Genomic DNA, 13,992 nt, shown 5'->3' on the forward strand with positions numbered 1-13,992 from the left:
AGCACGGAGTCACATTCGGAAATAAATGAGGAAAGCCACGGACTTTCACCTTTGAAATGGGCTGCTTGTTTGCCCGAGGACGGTGGTCAAAGTTACCGAGCGCTGCCTCTCGCATAAAACCAAAACCCAAGACGGAAATTTATCGAGGTTAAAAGTGAAAGGCAAAGGAGAGAAGAAGTTTATCCGGCATCCGCCCCGAGCGATCGGTGCAACTTTCCTCTGAGGCGAGGCTTGGTTGACAATGACTGAAGTTCATCGCATGCTGTACGTTTCACCTCAGAGCTGCTTTGGGTCAAATCAAATGAAAAGGAAGTTTGTATAAAGGTTACATCCTGTGGAATATGTTGTTTTCCACCCAACGGAGGAGGTTTGTGTACCAAACGGTGTTGCTTAGCACCAGCTCTGCTTCACCCAACAAAGGCTCCACCATTAAACCCGCAGGCTCAATGATTCCTGCAGTCGCTTTCTGCACTTAAATTCACATATCGGCACTATTTTTTTAACATATTTCTTTTTCCCCCAATTTAAAACACCGAACAGAAGTAGAAATGAGTAGTTGCTGGTAGGACAGACTATACGACGCGGTTCACTCGCTTTGCAGGAAGTTTCAGCCCAGAAGAACTTTAGCAAAGTTCTGAAAGTTCTTTTGAATTTTTAAGTGATTAATGCTGACGGTGTCGCCATCTACTGGACAGAGTTTGCATAGATTTATTTTTTTAAATGGAAACCCACAAACCATGCAGATATGGACGTTTTCAGTGCTTATCTGTTTTGGTTTGGTTTTGACAAAGTGAGTGAAATGTCTCTCTTAAATAAAATCTGACAGAATATCATCAAAATTCACAGAAAACATTTAAATACAAGATAATTGGTTAATTTTTTTATTCTGCTATGCCCACCATGTATTGACGCGTTGGGGTCTGATCACAGCTGTGGTTTTCTCAGCCGTAATCACACATGAGCCCGACTGGTCTGGAAGGCGGGTCAACATTGTTGCATTGCTTATGAGCGGAAAGTTTAGAAATTAGACACACACTCAGGGGCGGTTCTAGACAGGGGCCAACAGGGGCCCATGCCCCCTGTAGAAATGGCCTTGGCCCCTGTTATGGCCCCTGTACTAAAAGCATGATGTTAAAAAGAACTTCTCATGATTATTTGCAATGGCAAAGAAACCATAACTGATTGGTCACTTTGACCAATATTATTTTTTACCTATACAGCTTTACTCTAAAAAGAATTTAAAACTTAAGATGTTTCACGTTTAGCTTTAGCTGTACTGAGCAGGGGGCAAAGTTTTCAACTGCTAGATCAGGGGTCTGAAACCTGCAGTTCCAGAGTCACAAGCGGCTCACTTAATATTATTATACAGTTAAATATTGCCATTTTATTGTTTTAATTTTTTTTTCTGTGCCCCTGTGAAAAAACACTGGCCCCACCTTGGCCCCCCTGGTAAATTTGGTCTAGAACCGCCCCTGCACACACTGCAGCGTCTGCATTCTGGATGCTGAAGTGCACACACAACTAATAACGAATGTTTTAGGGGACATAATGACAGGAGGGCAGATCATCAGGCTGCAGAAAAACCAAACTGTTTCTTTTTGTGTTTTTTTGTAAGTCGCATGAAGAATTTGGTTAAGCAGCAGCACTAGTTTTGCTTCTTAACCACTTTATTGGAAATAAAAATCTTCTGCATTAATAAATGCACCTTTGTGTCCAGTGTGATGCTTTCTTTCATTTCCTCTGCACCTTTACTTCAGAGTGAGTGATTTAAAAAAATTATTCTGACCATTTTGAATATCTTACATTGGCTTATTCTGTATTTTACCGCGATAGAATTTATTAATGGAGACAAAGAAAACTCTTGTAACCAGACGAGACAAAAAAAAAAAACAGCTTTCTGCTGATCTGTTTATAGAAGCTTAAAGTAAAGAAACAACTTTTCCAGACAAACGTGAAACGCCGAGTTTCACACATTTACCAGACGAAGGAGAAAAACCACAGAAGAAAAAAAACATCTGAGGAACTTCATCCCCAAACAAACCAGTGGCAGCTGAAGCGGCACAAACATCTGAATTTATTTAAAGGCTAATTTGACAACAAATACAAGAATTTAATGAAATAAACTGGAGGCATCCAGCTCTGCTAACCCCACCAGAAACCTTCAGATTTAATTAATGCTCCGACTTATTTCCAGGCAGCGCAATTAAACTAAAAATTACAAGGAAATAGTCAAGATTCTACCATAAAGGCATCAAGTGTGATTTAGATTTTCTTGTTTTACTGAAACCTTTTTGGTGTTAATTCAAAAGGTGCCCTCATCTGGTGGTTCGGGGCACTTGTCCCGTTCCTTTACATTTAAATAAGTCCATACACGCAAGTCTTAATGTGCATTCATCTGATTTATGATTTAAATGAGGCGGAAGCAGCAAAGCATTGGAGGCAGCGGACTTCCCCTTTAATTATCAGGTTTGGATTTGGCACAGCAGTAAAAAAAATAAATAAAAAAATGCTCAGAAATGTAGTTAAAAGAGAGGCAGAGACGAAAGGGTGGAAGGAGCGATGAGATGATTTAACAAGCTCCCTCCTAAAGTACTCCAAAACCTCCAGAGTTTAATTGCTGGGAGGCAGCATTATCCCTAGCAACACCGCTCCGGTCTCTTGGCCGGGATTCGGTGGGTACCTGCGGTATCCACTCCCCGCACAATACAGCGCCCACTGAGCCATATAATCCTCTCAGGCCCTCCTCTTCTGGAGAACCACATTCAATCCCTTTGTGACACAGGGAAAAATCTCCTCTCTGATTTTTATTTTTATTTTTGGGGGGGGGTTTGTCGGGGTACGTGCTTCAAATAAGGCCAATCAGTAGGCGCCGTTATGCGTGCACAATGCCATGGGAGCCATGAAGGGAGGGGAAAACAGAGAGGAAGAGTTAAATAAAAGGCCGTTTGATTCGCGGCCGTGAAATTCGGGGCTGATTTCTGCAGAGCTCCCTGGAGCGGACATATTTCTGTTTACGTTTGAATGCGAATCCGTCAGATGGGCGGTTAGGTTCCTGCTGAATCATCCCACACTCCCCCTCAGAAAAAAGCGGCAGGTTACTTCTGAAGCAGCTGCCTCGTAGGAGAAAACAAGGAACTAATGCTACTTTCTTCCCCCACTTCCCTTTCAAGTTGCCCTTGAAAAGAAAATTACAACAGCGGCTTTGATGCAAGTCTGACATGCTTGGAGATATTCTCCATAAGTGCAGACGCGTACTAGATTATCATTCCAGTGAGCCCCGCTCAGACGGCTAAAAGGCGTCTGGGCGCTGGAGCCGCTTCCTGCAGGGGGACGCGGGAACAGTGGCTCGTTGCACCAAGTGGCAAAAGAAGAAAAATGATTTCTTTGTTGTCCGGTGGTTTGTAACTTAAGTCAATACAGCATTTAGAGCCCTGCTGAGACGTCTTTTAATTAAAAGACGAGCTTAATAATGAGGAATGACAGAGGCGGTGTACTGAGGAAGATTACTCGGATTTTATGCTTTGTATGGTTCCCAGTGTGCAGAGGAACTTTTTCTGCCTCGTGTGTAGCGATGAAAATACCAACTGTGCAAATTTTTTTTCCCTTCCTTTGTTTTATACTTTCTTCACAGCTTGCCAGTTATGTCTGCAGCAATGTCTTCTGTGACATTACGTTGGCAGAAATCTGTTGTACTGAGCATAAAGCATTCACTTAGGACCCACAATCAGCAGAGGTTTCACCCTACCTGTTCGTAGGTTCAGCGGGTTGGAAATCAGCGGTGAGCGCAGAGGGCGGAGTCCAGCGTGAGCGCGGTCACTGTAATAAAACATAGGAGATTATTAAACCAATGAGAACACAAAACAAAAGCTTCTTTATCATTCAGAGCGAGTTAATTTCCCTAAAAGGCTGAAAAAAGACACACAAATATGAAATATTTCAATCCAATAGCAAAAAAGTACCAGATTCTGGGTTTAGATGAGGTCAAACAGAAGAAAATGTTTAAAACCAGATTCTTTTGACATGGTCTGGTTAACAGGTGACTCTATCTATATTTCAGAACAGTTATTGTATCAAACTATTTTAAAAATCTGCTGCTGATGCTTTCTTTTCCTTTTTCTTCCACATCTTTGGAAAAAGTGAAAAAAAAAAAAAGATTTTGCCATTTTCTAGTCTGGCTCACTTTTTTTAAACCAATGAAAAGACAAAATAAAAGCTTCATGATTCAAAGACAGTTCCTTTCACCAAAATATTTCTGTCCAATAGCAAAAAAAAGCACCAGATTCTGGGTTTAGATGAGGTCAAACAGAAGAAAGTGTTTAAAACCAGATTCTATTGACATGATCTGGTTAACAGGTGACTCTACCTATATTTCAGAACAGTTATTGTATCAAACTATTTTAAAAATCTGCTGCTGATGCTTTCTTTTTGTTTTTCTTCCACATCAAAAACAAAAAGATTTTGCCATTTTCTAATCCGGCTCAGTTTTTTTTAAACCGACTAAAAGACAAAATAAAAGCTTAATGATTCAGAGATCCTTTCCCTAAAAGGAGGAAAAAAAGACACAAAAATATGAAATATTTCAATCCAACCGCAAAAAAGCACCAGATTCTGGGTTTAGATAAGTTCAAACAGAAGAAAGTGTTTAAAACCAAATTCTATTGACATGATCTGGTTAACAGGTGACTCTACCTATATTTCAGAACAGTTATTGTATCGAACTACTTTAAAAATCTGCTGCTGATGCTTTCTTTTCTTTCTTTTCATCAAAAAAAAAAAGATTTTGCCATTTTCTAATCCGACTCAGTTTTTTTTAAACCAACTAAAAGACAAAATAAAAGCTTCATGATTCAAAGACAGATCCTTTCCCTAAAAGGGGAAAAAAAAAGACACAAAAATATGAAATATTTCAATCCAATAGCGAAAAAGTACCAGATTCTGGGTTTAGATGAGGTCAAACAGAAGAAAGTGTTTAAAACAAGATTCTATTGACAGGACCTGGTTAACAGGTGACTCTACCTATAATTCAGAACATTTGTCATATCAAACAACTCTAAAAGCGGAAAGTGCGCTCAGAATCTGCTGACGCTTTCCTTTCATTTTTCTTCCACATCTTTAAATAAAATTTAAAAAAAGATTTTGCCATTTTCTAATCCGGCTCAGTTTCTTGTGATACGTCTCAACCAGCTTTGAACATCTGCAGACCGACTGCTTTCCTCTTCCAGGATGGACCTGCGTTTACCTGCAGCCACCTTCAGTCGTGGCAGCCGCGCTTCAGAAAGACGTCCCCGCATCCTGATGCTGCCACCGCCATGTTTCCCAGGGCCAAAGCGTGTTCAGCTGGAGGCCATAAATGACCGTGTCCTCTATGCTTGCTGCAGCTCCTGCTTTGCTCATGGCAAACTGCAGGATTTATGGCTAAACCTCAACAATGACTTTTTTCTTGTCAAACCCGTCTATTCGCCACCTCATGTTTGTGGTTGTAAAGTGACAAAACTGAAGTTTTCCTTCTGCGTTTTCATCAGAAGAAGGAAAACCTGTCATTTGGATTTCTCCACTAAGTGCCAATGATGCCTTTAGCGATGCAGAAAGCTTAAATCAAGACAAAACCTCATGACTCTCTTTTCATTATCAGTTTCCCCTTGCTGCTTATGAATAAAAATCCCAGATTGGGGCATTCGAGGTTTGGTTTTATTTATTGTTGCAGCTCTCAGACTCATTTTTATTTGAAAAGTTTTCATCTCCTAAGAAAAAAAAAAGAAAAGTGTGAATCCCAATGAAGAGGCCGTCCAATCAGGCAGTTTTTCCACGTACGAGCATCTCCGGTTTTAAATACGGCACGCTGTCATCAAGACGAGAGATCTACAGAGCGACTGTTGGGAGATATTTGCCTTCGGGGCTTTTCTGGCTGAAAAGTTTCTGGAATCAGACGAGTGAGCGTACAATAAAACAAAGTCGCTGCAAAGAGCAAGCTGTAGTAGCAGAGATGAAATCATTCAACGGTGATCTGAACTGGAAGGCAGCATTTCTTGTTGACTTTATTTTTTTCTCTGTCTCGGCTACACGTTGGATGCTTTGCTGTAAATGTCATAACACTGCAGAAAGGGAACTAAAAGTAAGTAAAATCTTCTTGGAATTAGTGGATGTGTCCTTGATTTGAGCAGGTAAATAAGATTATCTGCCAGAAGAAAGGTTATTTTGACCCCTAAAATAAGAAAATGAAATATACAGTACTTGAAATAAGATGCTGTAGATGAATTGTTCCTATTTTAAGTCAAACAATCTTATTCCATTGGCAGATAAGTCTTATTTACCTCCTAATATCACGGAGAAATACACTAATTTCAAGAAGATTCTACTTACTTGTAGTTCCCTTTTTGCAGTGTACTCTGCAAAAGCAATTAATCCCCACTGTTTTCCTAGATTTCAACGCATTTTGTAAGAAACGTTTTAATTCGGTCAAGATTACTAAAAAGCCACAACTTCCCTTCTGCCTTCGCTCCTCAGGCCCAAATCTCAAGCTGTAAATCTCAAAAACTGCTGACAAATTCAGTTTCATCTTTTTAATTATTTCTTAACATATTTCCGAGAACTGCTTTTTGGATGCGTACTGAAGGAGTGGGAAAATCCACAGCTGTGAACTAATCCACTCTTGGTGCCTGGAAGAGTTTTCCAGAAGGACAGAGTTAAAATAAACCACAATATGTGTTTAACGTTTTTTTTGGATGACGACAAAGCCCCGGGATCCAGCAGCATGCGACGGATCCGGCTGCTTGGTTCTGGTTTACTCTGAAGAAAAAAAAGAAAAAAAAAACTCTCAAAACTCACCAACTAAATAATGCACTTCGCAGAGAAAAGTCTGCGGCTGCTGAGACAGAATACCTGCTCAGAGTTCAGCGCTCCTTAATGCAGCGGCTCACATTTGTAAAGAGAGCTTTCTGAGCCAACTCTGAAGCCGGCGAGGTGGAAGGTCGGCTCATAATCCATAACAGATAGTCGAGATTTGCCACGCTGGCATGGAAACCTTATGAAAGTTGTAACGGGCCTTGGCACGGGCGCAGGAGCTAACAAATCCAAACTGTGAGGCTTCTGCTCATTTGCAGTCAGGCCATGAAGGTCGTTCCTCAAACCGATTTTTTTTTTTTTTTCCTCTCCTCTCCTTTGGGTTAAAATGTGGTCAGCTGCTCGGCTCCCACATGCCGCTTCGTGCTGCTGGAAAAAAAATGTTAGCGGGTGGACGGCGACGGCGGACGCTCAAAGCCATCCAAATAACACCAGATTATATAAATGGTCAGTAATGATGGGACGGCATGCGTGACCCGCGGAGGTCGACCATTAAACCCCGTCTCACAGCTGGAGGAGGAAGGGGAAGAAATCCGCATCATGAGTGCAATTTTGCAGGCTGAACATGATCAGGTACATGCAAAGTGACAGGTTAAGGTCTGGGAGGGCGGCGGGCTCGTTGTAGAGGTCGCACACAAACAGGACGGCCATGCACAAACAGCGCTGACAGGAGGGAGAGAGACGAGGACTTCACGAGCGCCGTGAAAACGTATGAAGAAGTAGACGTAAGGGTCATTTTACTGAGCAGCGCCATTAACACTGCTGCCCTTGTCTGGAATGAAGCTGGGATCAGTCTCTCTCACACACACACACACACACACACACACACACACACACGCAGGAGAAAATCCTCCTCTTTTTACATTTCTCCTCTTTTCGCCCTCGGAGACGGAGAGGTCGACATTTTAACTGCAGCGGTGAGGAGATGGCTTCCTTTCACCTTGACGGGCATATAATGAACATTTTTCATTTTGAGCTTAGCTTCACTTACCGAGTCAGTCAGCTATTTTCTCTTTGAAGCTTTTTTTTTCTCCCTCCCTCTCCCCCGTTCTGACATTTCCCTCTGTGGTTTTGCCAGGATGATCTTCACAGTAAATTTGTGCCCCTTTTAAAGAAATAGGTTACATTTGTGTTGATTTTTTTTATTTTTTTTTTCCCCCCAAAGCGCTCATTTCCATAAAGGTCCCCCGTCTGACACAAACAGGCCTACGGTGCAGCATGAAACGCTAACAATATGCTAATCGCACCTGTTTCAATTAAAGCCGCGGTGTCCGTGAAATCCATATCATTGCTTATTGTTTTACAATTTGCCTGAACAAAGAGACGCTACACTTTGAAGCAATGGGACAAAAATATGTGATGTTTGAGTAAAAGAATTTAAACTAAAAACATAAGATGTTAAAATTTAATGAAAAAAAAAGCCCCAAATAATAGATTTACTGATCCATTATACCCAATTAGGTTTCTTTTTGCAGACAAGTGATTGTGATCGACGGAGCGCAGCCAGACTTGGTGTTTGCTTTTGGTTTGTTGATGTTTGCAGGGCTGCAGATGTAGGTCAGGAAGGAGGCTAACGGTTACTGAAACTTGAGCTAAATCACCCAGTTTAAACATTTGCTAGATTAAATCAACGCTAACACACAGATACCTCTGCTTCCAGTTACAAAACACATTCATGCATGTGGTGGTCACCGCAGGGCAGCTGTTCACAAGCCATTTAATGTTCAATAAACCACAAAGTAATCTAAAAATTTATTTCAGGGTTTTCCTTTTAAACTTATATCCATTACACTGTATGCTTTAAATGTGTTTATTTCTGGTAATTCTGGCTTACAAAACTCTGTTTCTGAGAAAATATTCAAGTCAGACAAAAAAAAAAAAAAAAAAAAAAAAAAAAAAAAAAAAAAAAGGATTTAATCCCAAAAAATGGACCTGCTGAACAGCATGTCTACGGACTGTACAGAACCAGCGCTCGACACTCAGTCTGGGCTCCTTTTGTATTAACTCCTGCTTCAAAGCAGCGTGGCATGGAGGAGCCCAGCGGTTCTGCTGAGAAGTTCAGGAAGCCCAAGCTGCTCTGCTAGCTGCTCTGCTAGCTGCTCTGCTAGCTGCTCTGCTAGCTGCTCTGCTAGCTGCTCTGCTAGCTGCTCTGCTAGCTGCTCTGCTAGCTGCTCTGCTAGCTGCTCTGCTAGCTGCTCTGCTAGCTGCTCTGCTAGCTGCTCTGCTAGCTGCTCTGCTAGCTGCTCTGCTAGCTGCTCTGCTAGCTGCTCTGCTAGCATTGCTGGTTCTCGAGTCGCTCATTTTCCTCTGGACAACAGTCCAAAGATTCTCTGTGGGGTTCTGGTCAGACTTCTTTGCCATTGATACTGAAGCTCTTAAAGCATTTATCGGTACCTTTGGCAGTTTGGGCGGGTGCCTGCTGGGAAATTAAATCGTCATCTCCATAAAGACGTCAGCAGATGGATGCAGGAGGTCCTCTAAAACATCTTGGTGGACACCTACTCTGACTTTAGATTAAACCCAGTTGACCAGAACCAGCAGATGACATGGCATCCCTGACAGTGGATTCTTCCCATTGGACTTTATGGAGGGTGGATTATCGCCACTCTTCCTACAGACTGTGAAAAGAGGACTTTGGACTGAGCACCAGTCCTCAGCTCAGATACACTGCAAGAACGGAACTAAAAATAATTCCGATTTTCTTGAACTTAGTGTATTTGTCCTTGAGTTTAGCAGGTAAATAAGATGATCTGCCAATGGAATCAGTAATTTCACCTCTAAAATAAGATAATTAGATATACTGTACTTGAAATAAGATGATGGAGATGAATTGTTCCTATTTTAAGTGCAGAAATCTTATTCCATTGACAAATCATCTTATTTGCATGCTTAAATGAAGGACAAATACACAAATTTTAAGAAGATTCAACTTTTTTTTAGTTTGTGCAGTGTAGGACACTCAGTGTCTGTGGTTCAGGAGAAATTCAACACAAAGACTATGACAGCTGGAGTCCATCTCCTGGATGATTATGTGTGGAGGCTCTTGAAGCTTGTTGATTTGCTCCAAACTCTTGACTAGAGTTTAAAATCCTCTCAAGGCTGCAGCTATATCCCTGCTACTCCTGCACCTTTTTTTCGACCACACATTTTTCCTTCCACTAAACTTTCCCTTGAACTTTGTGAACCAACAGCTTCTTCAGCAATGATCTTTCACAGCTAACTGTGTGGAGCGTGTCAGTCACTCTCCTTTTAGACTTAAACTTTGTTTATTTTTTAACTGCAGATTCAAAACAAAGTTTCGCTGCAAGGCTCCAAGTCAAAACAGAAGAAAAGAGAAACATTATAAATGCATTTGTCATGAATGTTGCAGAAAACCAAAAAAGACATTTTACATTTATGAATAGGATGTAATGCAACAATAAACGGACCTCATGATGGTGCAGATACAGTTACTCGGTGCAACAGAGGTCACAGTGACCATGTAAAGTGACTGGTTTTACATGCATTGGAAGGCGGGGGGGGGGGGGGGGGGGGGGGTCTGGCTGTTCTGCTTTGAAGCTGCTGAACTTCTTGCCAGAGGGCAGCAGGGAGAGAAGTCCATAGTGGGTCTTTCTGCCGTATACCTGTCAAGTTAGCGGTCTTCTCCATAACTATGTAGACCAAAACATTTCTGTGTAAAAACCAGTTTGTGTTGCTTCTAATAATAATCTGAAAAATGTATCCATTTCTGTTCCAGCATCATTTATTTGAGAAAAACATCAATTAATTACCAAGGATTAATTACAGTATTGAAATTTTCAGGTATTAATTTGGGAGGAAATTGTAACCGACCACCTGCCCTTATAAGTGAACATCATTACACCTGACAACCCGACCCATCCTTTCATTATTATTAGGAGTACTTTAACTTCATTTTTGCAGTTTATTTGATTAAAGTTTATCCTGTTATATTATGAGGCTGAAACAAGAAACATCAGAGAAAGAGGAACATGTTGGGTGGTGAATATCCCGGTCACATTTCTAATCATAGTGACAGTGTATACGAATGTCTCTTAGAAAAGGAAGGATTGGGATATTTAATAGATGCAAAAGTAGTTGGAGATGCATAGAGTGCAAACTATTAAAATGCACTTGTTAAAATTATTCTAACAGTTTAAAATTTTAATTTAAGTGACCGAAAACACTTTAAATCCTCCCCCAAACCCAGATTTCATCATACATAATAGTCTTTGAACAGTTAACCCCAGTCGGTCGAGGCAGATGACTGGTTGTCATGGTTCTGCTGGAGGTTTTTCCTCCCCACTGTCGCATCATGCATGCTCAGTATGAGGGATTGCTGCAAAGCCATCAACAATGCAGACGACTGTCCACTGTGGCTCTACGCTCTTTCAGGAGGAGTGGATGCTGCTTGGAGAGACTTGATGCAACCTGCTGGGTTTCCTTATATAGGAAATATTGACCAATCTGTTTAATCTGATTTAATTTGACTTTGGAAAGTGCCTTGAGATGACATGTTTCATGAATTGGCGCTATATAAATAAAATTTAATAGAAAAATTAAAATAAGCCCCCACCAGGTACATGTTTCATAGTGCAAGGATAAACCTTTGCAGTCGGCCCACATTACTTTATTAAGGGTGTATTTACACCTGCCACATTTCCACCGGGGGGGGAAACAAGAACTTTGGTCCGTTTAAAGCGAACCAAAGTTCTTGTTTCCCCCCCGGTCAGCAAACCTTGGTCCAAACAACCAAACGGAAACCTTTTATTTTTTATTTTTAGGTTGTCTTGGTCTACTTCCAAACGGACTCTGGTGCGGTTTGCTTCTGGTGTGATTACCAAACGGCCTCGATCCGAAACAACCACAGAACTCATCCATCTCTCTGGACTTAACGAGCCACCGTAGCAGTAACGTAGTACCGTTACTTAACAACGCTCAATGCTTCCAGCATTGAGCGGGACTCCTTCAGCTTCCAGGACCCATTCTCTGGCGCAGTAAAAAAAAAAATTGGAAATAAAATGGAAACCTGCATTGAATAAGCTGCTCTTGACAGCCACAGTAATTTAGTAGCTGTGATAACGACACAAATATGCAGAGCAGAGGCGCTGCAGGATCTCCTTAATAGTTTTCCTCCACTTCCGGTCTGAGCTACGTCCAGCCCCAGTCGTTTCTGTCGAACGGGAACAACGATCGTCACACCCCTGGCCTCGTTACGAGTGGTAGTTCACTCCCACAAAAGTACAATATGAGAGAAAACGGCACCAAACGAAAAAGATCAAGTCTGCTTTTGGTCTGGAACAAACAAGCAGATCCAATATATTCTGATTTCTGGGAAACTTAATTTGGGGGTTTTGTTAGCTGAAGGGACTAATCATCAAAATTAAAAAAAGAGTGAAATGTATCACAATGTGTTTACATCTATTCATTTTTAATTAAATACTGAAATATATTAATAGTTCTACATTTTAATTTAGCGAGATGCACCATTTACAGCATGACCGGGGGCCAGGAGAGCATCCCAGGCAGCGGTGGACATCTCCAGTCCTCAGGGGCCTGTGACCTTCATATTCTAGAGGTTTTTTGAATCAAATATTTAGGTCACTAGAGGAAGCCTCTTCAGACAGAAAGACATTACAACTGCTGTAAGGATTTAGACAGAGAAACTAAGGTTTCAAGCTAAGTAGCAGGAAAAGTGATGCACGAAGGTGAAAAAACTGCTATAAGAATATAAAAAGACAGCAAATACTAGGAAACATCAACGATTCAAGAAAGACAGTAAATTTCCTGGCAATAAAGAATTAGATGCCATTAATGGGACTCTTAGCGCCACCTCTGGCGAATAGGAAAATACCCGGTTCAAAAGCTCCTGTTTGTTAGATGAACTGGGAAAGCAAATTCTGGCCATGAAAATGACCATAATATTAAGTACAACAAACAAATCCTTTGGTACAATAACAAGGAGAAAAAGTAAAAAATCTATTTTCAATCACAATAGAAAAACAGAAATGAGATATATAGTCGTCCTGGCACTCTCTTCAAATATCAAAATATACCTTTCTAATAAAAATGACACTAGCAGTCACTGTTTTTGTCCCAAAAAAACCCCAAAATGTCTGCGTCTCAGAGGGCTCAATGGTCTGTGCAGCAGACACTTGATCATTATTCATTCTTTGTGGCTTAAACAGTGTTGCTGCTGATGTGGTCCACACACACAGCGGTACGTTGCTTTGCTACGCTGCAGGTGGGGGTCTGCCACCCCTTTTACTCTCAAAGCCTGAAGGTAACAAGCAGCTGGCAGTTTTATCATCAGAATAAATGTATGAAAACCTCTGCAGTCTGTGCAGCAGAATACCTGCAGATGTAAAGCCAAAAAAAAAACAAAAAAACAGGAATAAACAAAATGCCTACAAACAGCACAGCTTATGTATTATTACTGAGTGCTGAAGAGGATTAGGTTTTGTTGAGGTTGAGATAAGCACCGTAGGTAGTCTGCCCACTACTGGCAGAAAAATACTTCTATGTGGGTTTCCTTTCACTCCTGGGATTCTCAGACGCTTTGGTTCAGTGAAACTGCACATTTTCCAGCGCGTCCCCTTCAGATCCAGCAGAACAAAGAGTACAGCAATGAGTGATCGTCCTGAAACCCAGATCTTAACCGTAAACGATCCCCCCCACACCCCAAACCCCAATTATGACCAAAACATTCAATTCATAAAAGTAAGCAACGTAAAAAAAAAATGCATGTAGCTCAAAGAAATCCAAAGATCCATGACATGTATTCAAAATGCAAAGCAGGACGCCATCCGCCGAGGAAAATGACCGTGCCCACATTTGGCCACACAGGGGGGGCTGGCAGGGTGCGTTCCAAGACAGCTGGTGAAAACCGGGTGCGCTCTGGCTGCTTGGAGCAGCAGATTCAGGTGGCATCTGTGCCTCCTGTTGCAGTGCAATAGGAAAAACACTAAAAGTGAATTACAACATTAATGATAGGCCTCTGCAAGCTGTCGTTCCATATTACGCATCCATTATTCCTTGCATGGGTACTCGGCGGCATCGTGAAGGAATAGCCTTCGCCCCCCACCGCCGCCCTAAAACAGCATCGACACACAAAAAAAGGGCCCCTCGCTGTGGAAGGGAGCGCCGGTTTATAGA

General features: G+C 41.5%; 1 long non-coding RNA gene across 1 annotated transcript in view; it reads right to left on the reverse strand.

The window, feature by feature from the left end:
• LOC118566409 overlaps positions 1 to 13,992 on the reverse strand; it is a 284,803-nt gene that overhangs the window by 105,587 nt on the left and 165,224 nt on the right. The window contains exon 3 of the long non-coding RNA XR_004932988.1: positions 3,746 to 3,816. This is a non-coding gene — a long non-coding RNA (uncharacterized LOC118566409). The remainder of the gene's footprint in view (positions 1 to 3,745; positions 3,817 to 13,992) is intronic.

The sequence above is a fragment of the Fundulus heteroclitus genome, chromosome 16, assembly GCF_011125445.2.
Source record: "Fundulus heteroclitus isolate FHET01 chromosome 16, MU-UCD_Fhet_4.1, whole genome shotgun sequence".
In the NCBI taxonomy this organism is placed as follows: Eukaryota; Metazoa; Chordata; class Actinopteri; order Cyprinodontiformes; family Fundulidae; genus Fundulus; species Fundulus heteroclitus.